Raw genomic sequence first — 20104 nt, 5'->3', positions numbered from 1 at the left:
CAGCAAGGTGGAGTCAAGTTGTTATGCGATAGTCAGAGTGTTATATATTTGGCGAAGAATTAGGTGTATCATGCGAGAACCAAGCACATTGATGTGAGGTTTTACAATATTAGAGAGTTGATTGCTTCTGGGAAAATTTAACTTGAGAAGGTTCACACTGCATACAATGCTGTAGACATGCTGGCAAAGCCAGTGGTCACATAGAAGTTCAAGCATTGCTTAAATTTAATCCATATCTCTAGATGTTAGAGGAAGGAAGTCCAGACCCAGAAATCCAGATGGAGCTTTATTCAAATACTCGTTGATACGGTGCGTGAGAAGGGGGTCCGACGGATGGCGTGGTCAACGGTTAAGCCCATGGAATGGTCAGAAGTTTAGCCCCTTGGAGGTCAGAAGTCAAGCTTGCGTGGTCATGGGCAGAGTCTCAGCTTGTATGGCCATGGTCAGAAGTCAAACTTGCGTGGCTATCGTCAAAGTCTCAGCTGATGGGGCAGTCAAAGGATAGGATTACAAGTTGGACAAGATCCAACCTCGATAGCAATCAAGGGCAGGGCTCATAGGCTAGGTACAGCGGAGAACAGGGCTCACAGGCAGGTACAATTGAGAACTAGGCCCACAGGCCAGGTACAGCTAAGGACTGAGCCCATAGGCCAGGTAAAGGCGAGGAAAGGAAGGCCTCTGGCGTAGTACGGACCTGGCGTACAGGTCTGAACATATGAACCAGGGATAACAGCAGACAGAAGCAGGTCGGAATACAGACCTAGCGTACAGGTCGGGACATATGAACCAGGAATAACAGACAGAAGTAGGTCGGAATACAGACCTGGCGTACAGGTCGGAACGTGCAAGCCAAGGATAACAGCAAACAGAAGCAGGTAGGAATACAGACCTAGCGTACAGGTCGGGATATATGAACCAGGAATAACAGCAGACAGAAGTAGGTCGGAATACAGACCTGGCGTACAAGTCGGAACATACAAGCCAAGGATAACAGCAGACAGAAACAGGTCGGAATACAGACCTGACATACAGGTCGGAACGTACAAGCCAAGGATAACAGCAAACAGAAGCAGGTCGGACTACAGACCGAGCGCATAGGTTGGGGGTGCGCTTACCTAGGATGCAGGTCGGGACTTATATCCGCACGACGTTGGATAAAGGGATCAAAGAGTATAGGTCGGAACTCAAGATTAGCGGAAGCAGACCGATGCACACAGGTCAGGATTTATAGCTTTATGGCTCAAGATACTTGGATCGATAAAACGTACAGGTCGGGATGTGTTAGCCAAGGATACAGGGCAGGATTTATATCCTCATGGTCCAAGATAAGTAAAGTTGGAGGCAGACATACAGGTCGGGTTAGATGAAGTCAGACGTACAGCTTGGGAGTAGGGATAAATAGAACCGAGCTAAGGTATACAGGGCGCGACGCGTAATGCCAATAAGAGGCAAGACCGGTTGGGGGCTGCAATAGGAGATGCATAGGATAAGGTTAGAAGCACAGGTCTGGAGGCGATATCAGATCGGGGTTAGCAAGATATCAGAACGGGGTTAGCAAGTGTAAAGACCTAACGTAGCAATCACGAGCGGAGGATGCCAGGCACTACAGGACAAGCAAGCAAGGGAATCGTAACTGCCTGTCAGAGAATAATCAGAGTGTCAAGAAATATGCTAACAGTCGGGGCTCACTACCCCTTTGGTTCTGCCGCCGGCCTATGAGAATGTGTCACGTGTCATTCACCGCCAGACAAAGTCTGACAGCCGACATTCCCTGACACCCGCCAGACCCCAGAAACATCCGTTGCAGTATAAAAAGGGATGTTTTGTCCCTTACGCAGGTATGCTCACTCGTCATTTCTTACTCGTCTTTAATTTTCGTCCTTTCTCTGTGCTTCTGGGGAAAAAGTACCTGACTTGAGCGTCGGAGGGCCTGACCCGGGGACTTTTTCCCTGATTTATGGTCTCTAACGACTCGTGAGCTTGTCTGAGTATATGTAGGGCCCTAGCGTCATCATCCCGGTCATCAACCTTCGTCATCACCCTTCCGGAGAGTGCCAGGTAGATCGTGCACCGTAGCGACTTTCCGTCAACCTCTAGTACATCGAGGCCCGCCTTCATCTGACTTAGCTTCCGGACGGGATCACTCGTGTTCTTCGAAGGGGTGAATATTCGCCAAGGTGGAGATTGTTGACGTGTAACTTATATTTGGATGAAGGTCAATGCGATGGATGCTATGGAAGAAAAATCTATTAAGATTTTTCGTAATAAAATTCTATTATGATTTTATATAACAAAATTCTATTACGGTTTTTCATAAAAGAATTTTGTTGTGATTTTTATAACAAAATTTTGTTACGATTTTACCGGGTCTGAGGTTTATGCATTATTTATAGGGATTATTGTAAACCTATTGTACAACAATAATCACAAGAATCATTGAATGTGATTCTTTTGTGTAGAGAGAATTCTAATAAAGTTTCAACCACTTTTGTGGAGTAGACACGTCGTCGAACTACGGTAACTATTCTTCTTCCTCTTCTTCTTCTTCTTCTCCTTCATTTGCTCTCCTTTTGTGCGTCTTTGTCTTGTAGCTCCGCGCAATCTCTTTCTCTCTTCCTCTTCTTCTTTAAGAGGTATTGCCCCCTTCTTTGCGCAACAGCTTTGTTTCTATTACTAATTATTTTCATGATAGTTCTTTTTCATTCATCTTTTTTGTCTTTGCTTGCTTAAGGGCGTCAACCCTTCCTCCAAAATATGCATATTTTCGTGGACATGTTTTTTCTAATATATTTTTTTCATTAAATTTTCTGTTACCTAGCATGTTATACTGAGAGTATTCTCAATCTATGAGTTAAAAGATTTAAGGTTAGAATATAATTCTGGTTTTCGCATTCAAATTTCAGGAGCAACTGCATTGGTTTGCCTCACAGTTAGCTTGCCTACATATATGTAGGCAGTGGTAGTTTAAAACATGGGGAGTGCCTTTACACGGAACGCTCTAATATAATTAGCAGCTCCATTCAACTGAAGTCATATATACACGTGGGCCTATTTTTCTAAAACCTGTCATTTGGAGTCGATATTTATCTTCTCAGACTGGAGCAAATTCAGGCGATAAGGAAGATGATCTCGAAAATGGGTTTTCTGACCTGGAGGTACCACTGGAATCTGCTGATTCTCTGGATGGTGCAGGCAAAGAAGATGAAGAGCTCATTTCCGAAGGGGAATTATCCGAAGAAGCTGCAGATAGTTCACTTGACTTGGTAGATGTTGAAGCAAGTGAAGGTGGGGCAAAAAAGGAGCAGTTAAGGCTCTCACATTCACCTATTTTGAAGTTAATAATGGAAACTTAAAGAAATTGTTTAACAAGTACACTTGATAAGTATGTTGGGGAAGGGAAACCTCTTGGAAGGGATGAGATATCTATCTATTGCTATGCTTAATCTGAGGAAGCTGCAACTCTACTCAAGGGCACTCCAGGTGATTTTGTATCTTTACCCTAGTACTTATCTGAAATTTTGATGTTTCTAAAATGGATTTTGACCTCTGTTACACTAATGGAAGATAAAACTTGGCTTTTAGGAACATTTTCGAGTTTTCTGACTTCATGGCTAAACCATACAAACAATTTCTGAATTAGATTTTGATTGGGGCTTGCAATTCGTAGTTTTTATGATATTTGGTTCTCTTTGTAAGTTTTATTCCTTGTACCGCATCACTATCTGCAAAATTCTCTTCCTCCTCTTTATTTGTCCTACTTTTGTAGTATCCATTGCTTAACTGTAATACACCGTTGATTATTTAAATGCATTGGGCATGCTTGAGCAAAAGAATCAATTAAATGTTAAAATCTGCATTGTGTTAGAAGACTGAATGTAATCTCTATCGTGTTAAGTGTTAATCCATCAACTTCATCTTGCACAGTCAAATGCTGACTTTTAAATTTATGTGCTGAATAAAATTATTCTTCATTTTCCATAAGGACTCTTGGTTGATTTATGTCGATGTTTATTCCTGCTCCGTAGTCACTTTTTTTTAAAAAAAATCTGGAGCTTGCATAAGCAGCTGAAATCACATAAATGTGTGTTTTCTAACACTAGTTTGACATTTGTAAATCTTCAGGATATGAGTTTTAATTCTTTAGAATATTGGTTTTGTGCACTAAATGAAATAAATGAAAATGTTTATGCATACCAACTTCATGGGATATGAATGGCGGCACTTGATTGTGTAGATGACTGATACGGTGTATGATCGTGGGATCAGGAAGATGACGTGGTCAGAAGTCAAGCCTTCGGAGGGTCAGAAGTCAAGCTCGTGTGGCGGTCAGAAGTCAAGCTCACGGGGTGGTCAAAAGTCAGGCCTACGTGATGGTCAAGAGTCTGGCCTACATGGAGGTCAATAGTCCGGCCTACGTGAAAGATCGAAGGGTCGGGTTATAAGATGGTCCTAGTCGAGCACAAGTGTTAATCCGAGGTTAGGCCTGCGCGTCGAGTAGGAACTCGAAAGCAAGGATACAGGTCAGGACTTATAGCCTGGCGGCGCAAGACACATGGACCAAAACGCACAGGTCGGGATAGGCCAGCCAAGGATACAGGTCAGGACTTATAGTTTAGCGGCGCAGGACACCTGGACCAAAGCGCATAGGTCGGGATAGGTCAGCCAAGGATACAAGTCAGGACTTATAGTTTGGCGGCGCAGGACACCTGGACAAAAGCGCACGGGTCGGGATGGGCCAGCCAAGGATACAGGTCAGGACTTATAGTTTGGCGGCGCAGGACACCTGGACAAAAGCGTACAGGTCGGGATGTACCAGCTAAGGATACAGGTTAGGACTTATAGTTTGGCGATGCAGGACACGTGGACAGGGGCGTACAGGTCGGGATGTGCCAGTCATGGGTACAGCTCAGGACTTATAGCCTTACGGCTCGAGATACATGGATCGACTCGTACAAGTTGAAATATACGAGCCAAGGATATCGGTCAAGACTTATAGCCTGGCGGCGCAGGACACATGGACCAAAGCGCACAGGTCGGGATGGGCCAACTAAGGATACAAGTCAGGACTTATAATTTGGCGGCGCTGGACACCTGGACAAAAGCGTACAGGTCGGGATGTACCAACCAAGGATACAGGTCAGAACTTATAGTTTGGCGACCCAGGACACATGGACAGGGGCGTACAGGTCGGGATGTGCCGGCCATGAGTACAGGTCAGGACTTATAGCCTTACGGCTCAAGATACATGGATTGACGCGTACAAGTCGGAATATACGAGCCAAGGATACCGGTCAAGACTTATAGCCTGCGGCACAGGACACCTGGACAGAAGCGCACAGGTCGGGAAAATGCAAACTAAGGATACAGGTAAGGACTGACAAGTGGGGATATACGAATCAAGATGGATAGGTCGGGAAACACAGACAGGCGTACAGCACAAGGTAGACGGAATCAGATTGAGGCACACAGGTCAGGACTCAGGATAAGCAGAAGTAAGTTGAGGCATACAGGTCAGGATGCAGGATAAGCGGAGCCAGACTAAGGCTTATAGGTCACGATTTACGAGGTAAGACAGGTCGGGAGTTCCTAGAACAAGACACGCAGGACAGGGAGGGGCACACAGGTCGGGAGTTGTGAAGCTGCAAACGCATGTCAGGACAGGTAGTTCTACACCCACGGGTCGAGGCCGGCAGAGATAGGGACCCAGGATAGAGTTAACAGATCAGGGCAGGTATACACTGCATGACAAGCTAGCTAGGGAATCGTAACAAACTGTCAGGAAATAATCACTGTCTGTCAGAGAATATGCTAATGGTCTGACACTTACTGCTTGTTGATCCCTCTCCGGACCTATAGGAGGATGCCACATGTCATTCACCGCCAGACAAAGTCTGACATCCAACATTCTCTGACACCCGTCAGGTTCCAGAAGCACCCATTACAGTATAAAAAGGGAAGCTTCCTCCTTACGCAGGTACGCTCACTCGTCATTTCATTCTCGTCTTTACTTTTCGTCCTTTTTCTGTGTTTCTGGGGAAAAAATACTTGACTTTAGCGTCGGAGGGTCTGACCCAGGGACTTTTTCCCTGATTTCTGGTCTCTAACGACTCGTGGGCTCGTCCGAGTGTGCGCAGGATCCTTTCTTCGTCATCATCCCCCATCATCCGCTCGTGAAAGTTTTTCCGACGGGTGCCAGATCGATCGACCAGGCTTAGCAGCGACTTTCCGTCAACACCGGCAACAGCGCGACCCGTCTTCATCCGACTCAGCTTCCGGACAGGATCAATGACTTTACTTAATTCTCTCAATTTTTTGGTTTCACATTCTTTTGTCATGTTTTTACTTATTTTCCTTTTCGAGTTTTTTATGGTCTGAAACTTTGGAATTTTTTTTGTTGACATTTGCAGTTTGTTGAATGGCTAGAAGCTAGTAAGAAAATTGAACTTGCCGAGAGGGACTACGTTTCTCATTTGGATTTGATTGCAAAGGTTAATGGTCTACTAAAGGCTGAAAAGTACATCGAGAAAATTCCCGAGTCGTTCAGGAATGAGGTGGTTTACTTGTTGGCTAATTATGTTGCTGTTGTCAACGTCAAGAAAGCAGAAGAAGTGTTCGACGAAATTAGAGATCTCGGTCTTCCAATCACAGCTTTTGCTTGTAACCGGTTGTTGCTGCTCTACAAACGGGTGGACGGAAAATGTTTGCTGATGTGCTCTTGATGATGGAAAAGGAAAATATAAAACCTACGCTCCACTTATAAGTTATAAGATGCTAGTTGATGTAAAAGGCTGAACCCATGACATATCCTGTATGGAGCAAATTCTGGAGATTATGAAATCTGAAGGTGTGGAACCTGATTTGCTGATCAAGTCTTTGGTTGCAAAAGCTTACATATTCTCTGGTTTGACTGAAAAAGTGGAAGCAACATTGAAAGAGATTGAAGACTATGACATCCTGGAGAATTGCTACCTTTGCAAAGTTCAGGAGAATCGCAACGTTTTCAAAGTTCTTCGACCTCTGTATGCTGCCTTCGGCAAAGCAGATGACGTTGCAAGAATATGGAAAGTGTGGAATAAGAAACCTTATCTGGATGAATGCTAGCTGCAATAGAGGCTTCGGGTAAGCTTGAGCAAATCGATAAGGCGGAGGAAGTCTTCGAGAAGATGGTCAAGGCTTAGAAATTTTCTTCGAAGTCCTATGACGCCATGTTACAAGTTTTTGCGAACAACAAGCTGTTGGCCAAAGGAAAGGAACTGGTTAATCGGATGTCTGAGAGCGGATGCCAAATTGGTAAATTGCTGTTGCAATCTATCTTGTCTTGCGCATGGGCATTGCATATCTAATTAATCTAACAATGCTATATATAGTTTTTGCATATCAAATTGCATAACAACTAGGGCGGTAAATAATCCTAACGTTGATAAACATATTTGGTGTTTGATTTTTTAAGAGTTTGTTTATGTTCGTTTAATAAATATAAAATATTAATTAAATAAATAAATTTAAATAATTTGTTAAACAAAACGAACAAGTTTAGATATATATATATATAATATTTATAGATATATTCACTTTTATTAATAAAATTTTTATTTACAATCTAAATAAAAAAAAATAAACTTTTAAAATGAATAATTAAGTTTATATGTTCAAATTTAATAATTGATTAAATAAGTTTAAAATGTAAAAATTTAAAATAATTAAATTAGTTTGAATTGAAAGTTTGATAATATCTAAACAAATTAAATTCAAGTCAAATTTGAATTCAAGTTTATTAAAAAAAGCCCAAGTCATTTATAAATAATCATTTCAAAACATTTGTTAATTTTAGGCTTGATTTGATTTTATTAAACAAGTTTGAATATTACGAAGTTTAATTTGGCAATTGTTTACTAGAGAACTTTAACTGAATGCTGTAGTAGTTGTTTAAATGCATGAAAATAGAAGAATATATTGCATTTGCTCTATTGAATTAGGTATATTACACAATTGATATATTAAAAAATAAAGTTTGCACTAAATTTTTTAAAGTATACAACAATAAAAAGATAGAAAATCAAAAGGACATTGCTAAATATACATATAGTTAAAAGAACATTTTGTCTATAATTGATATTCGAAATACTTCTTTGTGTTTCATCTTTACTCCATCTTGGAGATATTTTTCTAAAGCAATTTCGACCATGCCACACAACCAAAGCTACTGAATACATAGGATGTTGTTTTAATAAATTTCCAAAGAGGTACCTTTTTGTTTTTTTATTGGCATAAGGAATCTGACTAGTCTGTCCCATGAAATTTTTTTATCTGTTACTACAATAAATCGGGAAGTACTCATGGAAGCCTATTCAATTGGCCAATTTTTAGGTCTGTTTTCACTTGAGGAAAAATCTCCTATGCAGTACAGCTAAGATTCATCAAATTTTAGATCCCTTGATTATTCGTTGAAAGACCTAATCATTGCACCATTATCCCAGGGGCAAGTGGTACTCCCTTTGGACGATATGGATAAATCTTTTGACGAAGTTGGTTTTCTATCAACTATTTTTTAAAAAAAAATGAAGGGAACTTTTGTGTAACAGTAAAGTTGTTGCAATATAGTTTGATGTTACGGTTCGAGTTGCAAATATAAACTCTTGCAGAACGAAGATAAGATTGTGTACTATAGTTGACTTTTCACTTGAACCCGCACTAACGAGAGCATCATGACTATTCCTAATTCCTATCTTATTTTTTTCCTCATCATTTACTTGTCCCTATCTTACCATAGGGTTGACGATACTGAACCGTCTTGGATCTCTAATTATCTCGATTAAGTGTTTGATTAGAAATGATGCTAAAAAAAACTAGTAGTTGGGCCAAGCCCACATAAAAGCCCAACACATTTCTGCCCATCTGCCTCTACAACCCTAATTTCTGTGACCAAAGGCAGTGGCAGAAAAGCCTCTCAAATTCCATTTTTACCTTTTCCCTCGATAACATAAATACCAAATAGAACATAATAACGAGGGGATTTTAAGAATTTTAGGCTTCACTAGCTTCTACTTTGTTGGTTTGCTCCCCATTTCTAGCTCGAGCTACAATAAAAAAGTGGTCTTCTGACGTCGTATCAAGTTGCGGCCACTTCTGTTTCTCATCGATGTTAATGGCAGAGCATCAAATTCCTTTGCTCAACCGTGTTCTCTCGGAGAAGATCGTCCCTCCCTCCAAGACCAGTGCCAGGGTCCTTCTCCCGATGAAGACAACTAAGGTGTTCATCATTTAGCGTTGATTTTAATACAAACTCTTGCTTGCAATTTGGCAACGATGTGTGGTTGTTTGTGCCTATTATTTCTGTTCGGATTCAATAAAAGTCCCAAATTGGAAAGATTTGAAAAAGATCATGGGTTTAAAAGGATGTAAGATATCTCCATTGATATGAGACTTTTTGGATAGAGTCCAAGAGCAAAGTCATAAGGACTTAGGCCCAAAGTGGACAATATTATGTCATTAGAGAGATATGTGAATATCCTTTGAACACAACAAATGATATTAGAGTCATGGTCCAGACCAGATGCTATGTGGGGTGACCTTGAACGAAGTTACGGAGAGGCTCGAAGCAAGTCAGGGTGACCGAATGCTCGCGAGGAGGCCCGAATTAGGTCAGGTTGACCGGATGTTTGTAGGGAGGCCCTGGAGCAGGTCAGAGTGACCGGATGCTTGCTGGGAGGACCGGAGTAGGTTAGGGTGACCGGATGTTTGCGGGAAGGCCAGACGCGGATGCTTATGAGAAGACCTGAAGTAGGTCAGGGTGACCAAATGCTTGCAAGGAGGCCTGGAGCAGGACAGGGTGTACTTGGGAGGCCCGAAGTAGCTCAGGGTGACTAGATGCTCGCGGTGAGGCCCAAAGCAAGTGAAGTGTGATCGAATGCTTGCGAGGAGGTCCAGAGTATGTCAGGATGACCGGATGCCCGTGGCGAGGTCCCGGAGAAGGTCAGGATGACCAGATGCTCGTAGAGAGGTCCCGAAGAAGGTCAGGATGACCAGATGCTCGTGGGGACGGTCTAGAGCAAGTTAGGGTGATCGGATGCTAATGAGGAGGACTGAAACAGGTCAAGAGTGACCTGATGCTCATGAGGAAGCCCAGACCATAAGAGTAATGGTGGTCCTTCGTTTGAGGGGAGGATTGTTGGGGATTCAATCAAAGTCCCATATTAGAAAGATTTGGAAAAGATTATGAGTTTAAAAGGATATATGATATCTCCATGGGCATGACGTCTTTTAGGTAGAGTTCAAGAGCAAAGGCATGTGGGCTTAGACCTAGAGTGGATAGTATTATGGCATTGTGGAGATATGCGAACATCCTTTGGTCACAACAAATGGTATCAGAGTCATGGTCCAAACCAAATGTCATGTGGGGTGACCTTGAATGAAGTCGCGGGGAGGCTCGAAGCAGGTCAAGGTGACTAAATGTTCGCGGGGAGGCCCGCAGCGGATTAGAGAGACAGGATGTGGATGCTTGTGGGGAGGTCCGGTGACCGAATGCTCGTGGGGAAGCCCGGAGCATGTCAAGGTGACCGAATGCTCGCGAGGAGGCTCGGAGCAAGTATGGTGACAAATGCTCGCTGGGAGGTCCAAAGCAGATTAGGGCGACCGAATGCTTGTGGGGAGGCTCGAAGCAGTTCGAGGTGACGGATGCTCGGGGAGGCCCGGAGCATATTAGGATGACTGGATGCTCGCGGGGAAGCCCAGAGCAGGTTAAGAGTAACTGGATGCTAGCGGAGAGGCCTGGAGTAAGTCAAGAGTGACTAGATGCTCGTAGGGAGGCTCAGACCATAAGAGTAAGTGTGGTCATTCGTTTGAGGGGTGGATTGTTGGGATTCAATCAAAGTCTCACATTAAAAAGATTTGGAAAAGGTCATGAGTTTAAAAGGATGTAAGATATCTCTATTGGCATGAAACTTTTTGGATAGAGCCCAAAAACAAAGCCTGAGGGCTTAGGCCCAATGTGGACAAGATCATGTCATTGTGGAGATATGTAAATATCATTTTTTGGATACAACAAATGGTATCAGAGTCATGGTCCAGATCAGATGTCATGTGGGGTGACCTTGAATGAACGCGGGGAGACCCGAAACAGGTCAAGGTGACCGGATACTTGCTCCGGGGCTTCTCGGAAGCATCCGATCACCCTAACATGAGTCTCCCTGCAAGCATCCGTATCTAATCTCCTTGACCTTCTCTAGGTCTTCCCGTGAATATCCAGTCACCTTGACATGCTCTGGGCCTCCCCATGACTTCGTTCAAGGCCATCTCATATGACATGACTTTGATTTCATTTGTTGTGATCGAAGGATGTTCACATATCTCCACAAGGACATGATATTGTCCACCCTGGGTTTAAACCCTCATGACTTTGCGCTTGGGCTCTACCCAAAATGTCTTTTGCTAATGAGGATATCATATATCCTTTTAAATCCATAATCTTTTCCAAATCTTTCCAATGTGAAACTTTGATTGAATCCCCAATAGTTTTTGATACGCTACGTCAATGAAATCTGCTTGCTATCGCTATCTTGTGATCAACTACTCCGAGTTGGCTGCCTCTTCCGAAGAGTGATTTTATCTGTGGCACCTATTGGCTATTGAGAATCATTATTTTTCAATTGTAAATATGTTAATAGGGAAGACCATATGGTTGCGTTGGTATTGAGAGCTTGTATAATTTTTACATCCAAGGTCGAAATGAGTTTTCTGCAACGAATCATTTTACAACAAGTCCACTGAGAGAATTGCTCAAGTGTGGTAGTATAATCCTCGGTATTGAAATTGATATTTTTTTCCTGGTACTTTTGAATTTCATATCAGACGATATCTATTATGGATGTTCACTTATCTTTTGATGATGGGTTTGATTATTTTCGACTGTGATCTTATTGACCATATCATGTGGTAAAAAGGTGATTCGCTCGCCCCCAGCGTCCCCGTCAACCCGTCCTTAGGTCAACATGGAGGAGGTAAATCACGGGTGGCTACTAACCATTAGTACAAATGGCCAAGACATGGGGGAGGTTATGTTCGGTCACGTCGAGTTTCGACCCCAAGACCTCATGTGACTGTTGTATAATAATAAAGCAATACAAACAGTATTATATTTGCACAAAAATAAGCTTGCAATAGACAGATAAATAAAGGAGTAGGGTTTAGAATATAGTTATCCGGTTGAAGCGTCGGCACGCCGACTGTCCTTAGAGAATTTATTGCCGCCTCACGATGCAAAGGCTCTCCGGCAAAATTCCCCCAAGATCCGGCAACCGCTCGTCTCGTCCGTAGGTGCACTCCAAAATGGACGCGACACTCGGACCCAACCTCAGATCGCCGGAAGACCAAGACTCAGGACAAGAAAGACGAGAAGAAAGCAGAAAGAATCGCACAGAGAAGGGAGAAAGCTCGAGGCTTGAGTGAAGAATAGAGGTGTTGCAAGTCCCCTTTTATTCACTCTGAGAAGGTACGAAACACTGCTTCGCTAGCGAGGAAACGCGCCTCAGTGTCGCGTTCGCGTCCCTTCCTCACGCGCGGAACAAAATCGAAGTCCGCGTCCCTTCCTCACGCGCGGAACCAAACTCTAGTTTGGTTTTGGTTCAGACCGAACCAGAACCGGAAACCAAACTGGTTTGGTTCAGACTGAACCAAACCAGCAAAAACAGACTGGGCTGCCCGTGAGCGCAAGGCCCACGGGCTGGGGATTTGCACCCCCCTGCACGCGTTAATCGCGCACGTGACGCCCGGTTTATGGATTTCCGTCTCGAACCCCCCAAATCCACTCGATTTGGGCTTGGCCCGCGCATGCATGTAGGTCCTCTTATCATTGCTAAGCAAGGATGGAAAGACATCCTATATAAGCCCTTCCAAGCTTCTCCACTTAGCAATGTGGGACTAAAAACACTATAAAAAATGCTTTGAATTTAAAACAAAATTCAACAATCCCCCACAAATTCAAATCATTTCGGTTAAAAACAAAAAAAAAAAAATATGTCCTGAGGCTAGGTTGCAATGAGCTTTTAGTGAAAATACCTTCCGGTTTGAATTTTCACCTAAGTACACCAATCTTATTCACATAGGTTTGAAGTGAACTAGGTCTTCAACTTAAACCTTTTTAAATGTGAAGTCAAATGATAACAACTCATCACGGGCGACGGTTGAATCCTTCTGGGTTGGTGCATTACGGCCATGCCACCGAATCTTGTTTCATAAGTGCTAAGGGGAATTGCCTAAACCCCCCACACTGCGGCCACACAGTTACACTTACATAGGTGAGTTCTCCAAGGATGTACTGCGAGCATCCTGTCAATAAGACCTTGAACTCATTAAGAGCCTCCAAGCTCATCCTTACTAGCAGTCAAGCATCTATCCAGGGAAGAGACTATGAGATTACATCTCAATCAATTTGATGCTTACGGTTCACCCTTATAACTTGTTTATACCACATTGAATCTACTTCTTGGGATCTCCAATCAGATAGGTTGGGTTACCGTTATAGATGAAACCAGGATATGCCTCAGTTACATTCCCTTACTGGATCTCTTGATTTTCTCAGAATCAAGTCCTTTTATGAGTGGATCAGCAATATTATCTTTTGAACTTACGAAGTCCAATGACACCATTCCAAGAGACACTAGCTCACGAATAGACTTCAATCTTATTCGTACATGTCTCTTCTGTTTCTGGTTATACTTGGAGCTTCTAATCTCAGCTATTATTGTTTGATTATCACAGTGTACTGAAATAAAAGGTATTGGCTTTACCATCAAGGGAATTTCTGAAAGAATACCCTTAAGCCAATCAGCTTCAGTTATTGTGGTATCTAAAGCACACAATTCTGCCTCAGATGTAGAACAGGATATAATCGTCTATTTAACAGACTTTCAAGCAACTGCACCACCTCCAAGTGTAAAGACATAACCAATAACGCCTTTACACTCAGCAATGTCTGCTATCCAACTAGCATCACTATATCCCTCCAAGACTACAGGGAATCTCTCATACCACAAGCCCAAGGATATAGTACCTTTTAGCTATCTGAGTACTATATCTAATGCATCCCAATGCGTTCTGTCCGGACAGTTGGTAAATCTGCTCAATTTCGTTATAGCAAAAGAAATATCAGGTCTAGAACAATTAGCTAAATACATTAGAGTACCTATTATTTGTGAGTATCTTAATTGAGACACTGCCACACCACTATTATTCTTGTGGAGAGTTTTTAAAGGGTCATATGGTGTGACAACAAATTTAACTTGGCTATAACCATATTTCTCTAATACTCTCTCAACATAAAGTGACTGAGAAATTGTTATTCCATCAGTTGAACGAGTAAACTTCAGCCCTAAAATCATATCAGCACAACCCATATCCTTCATATCAAACTTACCACTTAAGAGGGTCTTAGTCTCATTAATAATAGAAAGGTTAGTTCCAAATAGTAGAATATCATCTACATATAAACATAGGATAATACAATTATCACCTTTCATTTTAGCATACACACATTTATCAGAGTCATTTACTTCAAAGTCAAACGATAGCATAGCTCTATCAAATTTTTCGTATCACTGCTTTGGGGCTTGCTTCAAACCATCAAGAGATTTGACTAACCTATAGACTTTATTCTCATTTCCAGAGACTACATATCCCTCAGGCTGATCCATATATATCTCTTCTTCTACATCTCCATTTAGGAATGTCGTTTTGACATCCATTTGATGGACCTCAAGATGATATATGGATGCTAATGCGATTAACACTCGGATTGTAGTAATTCTGGTAACAGAAGAATAAGTGTCAAAATAGTCAATCCCTTCTTTTTGTTTGAATCCCTTAGCAACTAGGCGAGCTTTGAATTTATCTACTGACCCATCAGGTTTTAGCTTTCTCTTAAACACTCATTTACATCCTATAGTGGTACACCCAGGAGGTAAATCTACCAACTCCCAAGTGGCATTAGAGATAATAGATTCCATTTCACTTTTAATGGCCTCTTTCCAGTGCTTAGCTTCAGGAGAAGCCATAGCATCTCTATATGTCACAGGGTCACCTTCTATATTATAGGTGATAAAGTCCTGTCCTAAATCCGTAGACACACGTTGCCTCTTGCTCCTTCTCGGTTCTGTATACTCACTAGATTCATCTAGTCTAGAGTGACTTGAGGAAGGTGTACCCACTACGGATAATGGGACCTCTACGGAAGAAGGCTCATTTCTAGTAGAAATACTAGATTGAGGTGTTCTCGTCTTCATAGGAAATATATCCTCAAAAAATGTAGCATCGCGAAGTTCTACAATAGTATTTGCATCTATTCCAGAAATTTCTGATTTAATAATCAGGAACCTATATGCAATACTATTTTGAGCATAACCCAAGAAGATACCATCTACGGTCTTTGGACCAAGTTTTTTTCTTCTGTGTTCAGGTACTAGTACATTTGCCAGGCACCCCCACACTTTAAGGTATTTCAAACTTGTCCTTCGGCCTTTCCAAAGCTCATATGGGGTTTTATCCCTTGACTTCATTGGGACTCTATTTAGCACATGACATGCAGTGTATAGAGCCTCCCCCCACATAAAGTTGGGTAACCCAGAACTGCCTAACATGGAATTAATCATATCTTCAAGGGTTCGATTTTTTTCGTTCTACTATACCGTTGGATTGAGGACTATATGGAGCAGTTACCTCATGGATTATACCTGTATCTTGACAAAATTTTTGAAACAGGTTCGAGGTAAATTCTCCACCCCTATCAGACCTTAACCTCTTAATAGTTTTATCGGTTTGATTCTCAGCTTCAGATTTAAAAATCATAAATTTATCTAAAGCTTCATCCTTGATTTTTAGCAAATAAACATAACAATAACGAGAGTGGTCATCAATGAAGGTAATGAAATACCTTTTATGGTCTCTCGTTATTACACCGTTAAACTCACAACAGTCAGTATGAATCAATTCTAAAATATCAGAATTTCTATCAACTGATTTGAAGGGTTTACGGGGTTGTTTATATTGCACACAAATTTCACATTTTTTCTTATTATTTATAGCATGCTTAGGGATCATGTCAAGATTCATCATCCTTTTTACGGTATTAAAATTGACATGTCCTAATCTGTCATGCCACAGATCATAAGACTCAATGTTATATGAACAACCAATATCAGAAGTTTTATTTAAAGTAGCATTTTCTACATTAAGTTTAAATAAACTTTCATTAAGATAACATTTTCCAATAAAGGTTCCTAAATGTAATATTACAACTTTATTACATTTAAAGTTCAACTCATAACCAGCACGGACTAACTTTGATCCACTAATCAAATTCCGACGGACCGCTGGAACATGGTGCACCTCATGCAGTGATAGGACTTTTCCAGAGGTGAACCTCAGGTCAACTTATCCTATCCCAAACACCGTGGCTGCAGAATGGTTTCCCATGGTCACGGAAGTGCCTTCAATTACCTGATAAGTAAGGAAGGTAGAGTGATCAGCACAACAGTGTACATTAGCACCTGTATCAACTAACCATTCATTGGGTTGATAGATCAAGTTTAGTTCGGGTTTGAAGATAGCAAACCTATCGCTGGTGTCGTTACTAGCAGTCACGACATTTACTTGTGCCTTGGTGTTGGACGTATTGCTTTGGTTCTTGTCCTTTCGCTTAGGGCAGAATTTGGCATAATGTCCAACCTGTCCACATGCCCAGCAAGGCTTAGGTTTGGTTCCAGTTTTCTTTTGAACCTTTGGGTTGGGTTTCATCTTGTTCTTCATTTTCTGATTTTTTAATTTTTTTCTTGTCAGATGAGACTACTACATTCGCCTTTGGAATAAAATCCATAGGCATTCTTGTATCATCATTTTTATGTTGCTTCCGATATTCTTCTTCGATATTTAAGGCAATCATCAAATCTTCTAGAGAGATTTTACCTCTCCGATGTTTAAGAGTCATGCCAAAATCTTCCCAACTCGGAGGCAATTTTTCGATGATAGACAAGACCTGAAATTTTTCAGGTAATGGCATATCTCCTTCAGCAAGATCATGAATTTAAACTTGGAATTCATGTGTCTGCTCAACCACAGATTTGCCTTCAACCATTTTGAAGTTCAGGAATTTTGCCACAGTATACTTTTCTAAACCAGAATCTTCGGAGTTATATTTTTTATCCAAAGATTTCCACAGCTCTTTAGCTGAAGAGGTTGAGCAGTACACATCAAATAGTGCGTCTGAGAGGGCAGACAGGATTCTCCCATGGCAGAGATAATCCCTTTGCTTAAACCTCTCTAAGGCAATACTACGGGTAGGTTCCTCTTCATTAGGTGAAGGAGGGTCTGTTTCTATAACGGAGAATAGCCCTAGCATAGTAAACCAAAATTTCATCCGTTGTTGCCAACGTCTGAAGTTTTGCCCGTAAAATTTCTTGGGTCTAGCACTAGCCTCATCAGATCCTATTACCTTATCATTCATCATGTCTCTTGATACATGCAATAAATTCTCTAAGAATGTTGTATAATAATAAAGCAATACAAGCAGTATTATATTTGCACAAAAATAAGCTTGCAATAGACAGATAAATAAAGGAGTAGGGTTTAGAATATAGTTATCCGGTTGAAGCGTCGACACGTCGACTGTCCTTAGAGAATTTATTATCGCCTCACGGTGCAAAGGCTCTCCGGCAAAATTTCCCCAAGATCCGACAACTGCTCGTCTCGTCCGTAGGTGCACTCCAAAACGGACGCGACACTCGGACCCAACCTCAGATCGCCGGAAGACCAAGACTCAGGACAAGAAAGACGAGAAGAAAGTAGAAAGAATCGCACAGAGAAGGGAGAAAGCTCGAGGCTTGAGTGAAGAATAGAGGTGCTGCAAGTCCGGACGTCCCATCCTCACGCGCGGAACAAAACCGAAGTCCGCGTCAACTCTGGTTTGGTTCTGGTCCGCGCAGAAACCAAACTGGTTTGGTTCAGACTGAACCAAACGCAAGGCCCACGGGCTGGGGATTTGCACCCCCCCTGCGCGCGTTAATCGCGCACGTGACGCCCGGTTTATGGATTTCCGGCTCGAACCCCCCAAATCCACTCGATTTGGGCTTGGCCCGCGCATGCGTGTAGGTCCTCTTATCATTGCTAAGCAAGGATGGAAGGGCTTCCTATATAAGCCCTTCCAAGCTTCTCCACTTAGTAATGTGGGACTAAAAACACTATAAAAAATGCTTTGAATTTAAAACAAAATTCAACAGTGACAACACCCCATGTCTTATCATCGCACCGCCCCGAAGGGACCTTATTGACCATATCATGATCCTTACAGCACTTCATCTGAGGAATCTGGAAGGAATATATAACAATACTAATTCAGGCTTTTCTTGTGACAGTGGATTTTATAACATTTTCTTCTACTGGAACATTATTACCTAATTAGTGACATTTTGATAGATTGCTATCCTAGTTATTAATGCTTGCACTTTTTATATCCATCACGCTGATGATTATTTTTTAACTCCGTTTTCCTCTGAGGAAACACAAAGGAACAAGGTAACATGAAACCCAATTTTGTTTTGAATAGGCATCTATTATAGCCATCATATATGAAAGAGCCGTCAACTAACTAAAATTAAAAACACAATGTACTGTCGGGTCAAAGCAGAAAAAACTCCATTGGATTTTGACCTCTGTGCTAATGGAAGATAAAACCTGGCTTTTGGGAACCTTTATTATTAACAAAGTGGACCAGGGCTTTCCGTTTCAAGTTATCTGAATGCATGCCCAAACCATACAAACAACTCCTGTGTTAGATTTTGATTGGGGAATGCAATTTGTAGTTTTTATGATATTTGGTTCTCATAAGTTTTATTCGTCGTACTGCATCTCTATTTGCAAACTTCTCTTCCTCCTCTTTATTTGTCCTCCTTTTGTAGTATCCATTGCTTAACTGTAACACGCGGTTGATTATGCTACTGTCTAATTTAAATGCATTGGGCATGCTTGAGCAAAAGAATTCTGACGGTGTGGAATCTGATTTGCTGATCACGTCCTATGTTGCAAAAGCTTACATATTCGCTGGTTTGAAGGAAAAAAGCAGAAGCAGCATTGAAAGAGATCCAAGGAAATGGCGTCCTGGAGAATCGCTACGTTTTCAAAGTTCTTCTCTCTCTCATTATGCTGCTGCCTTGGGCAAAGCAGACGACGTTGAAAGAATGTGGAAAGTGTGGGATAAGAAACCTTATCTGGATGAGTGCCTCGCTGCAATAGAGGCTTGGGGTAGGCTTGGACAAATTGAGAAGGCAGAGGAAGTCTCCGAGAAAGATGGTCAAGACTTGGAATTTTTCTTCGAAGTTCTACGGCGCCATGTTACTGGTTTATGTGAATAACAAGCTGTTGGCCAACGGAAAGGAACTGGTAAATCGGATGTTTTAGAGTGGATGCCAAATTGGTCCTTTGACTTGGGATGCGCTAATGAAACTCTACGCCGAATCAGGGGAGGTGGAGAAAGCGGACTCAATATTGCACAAGGCTCTTCAGGAAAGGAAGCTTAGACCTCTCTACGGCTCAATGTGCTAAAAGGGGCGATATCCATAATGCCGAACAGATTTTTCACAGGCTGCAGCAGATGGGCTATGTCAGTGGACCCAAGCAATACCAGTCTCTGCTCCAGGCCTATGTGAATGCCAAGACACCTGCCTATGGCTTCGCGGTACGGATGAAGGCCGACAACTTGTTTCCTAATAAGGCTTTGGTCGCGCAACTGATGACTAACGATGCGTTCAGGGAGTTGCTTGTTTGAAGGTAGATTGCCCATCGGTATTGCATATCGAATTGATCTCGGCAGTACTATATGTAGTTCATACACATCGAATTGCATAATAAAAGGCCTTTTTTTGCCTTCTTAAGAGAACTCTGATGGAAGACTGTAGTAGTTATTTAAATGCATGAAAATAGAAGAATATTGTGTTTGTTCTTCGTTTTTGGATGCATTTGTTCTATTGAATTAGGTTTTTATACATATTTTGTAGTGATATTAAAAATTAAAGTTCATATTAAATTTACATCCAGGATCGATTCCTAGATAACACGATTAATT

At 41.8% G+C, this 20104-nt stretch overlaps 1 pseudogene; it reads left to right on the top strand.

Annotated features, from left to right (window-relative positions):
* The window catches only part of LOC122050529, a 39601-nt pseudogene extending 19794 nt beyond the window's left edge, over window positions 1-19807 (top strand).
* Window positions 19808-20104: the final 297 nt, after the last annotated feature.

This window comes from Zingiber officinale, chromosome 3A, assembly GCF_018446385.1.
Source record: "Zingiber officinale cultivar Zhangliang chromosome 3A, Zo_v1.1, whole genome shotgun sequence".
NCBI classification, from domain to species: domain Eukaryota; kingdom Viridiplantae; phylum Streptophyta; class Magnoliopsida; order Zingiberales; family Zingiberaceae; genus Zingiber; species Zingiber officinale.
The sequence above is the reverse complement of the archived record's forward strand: the minus strand, read 5'-3'. Positions and strand labels throughout refer to the sequence as shown.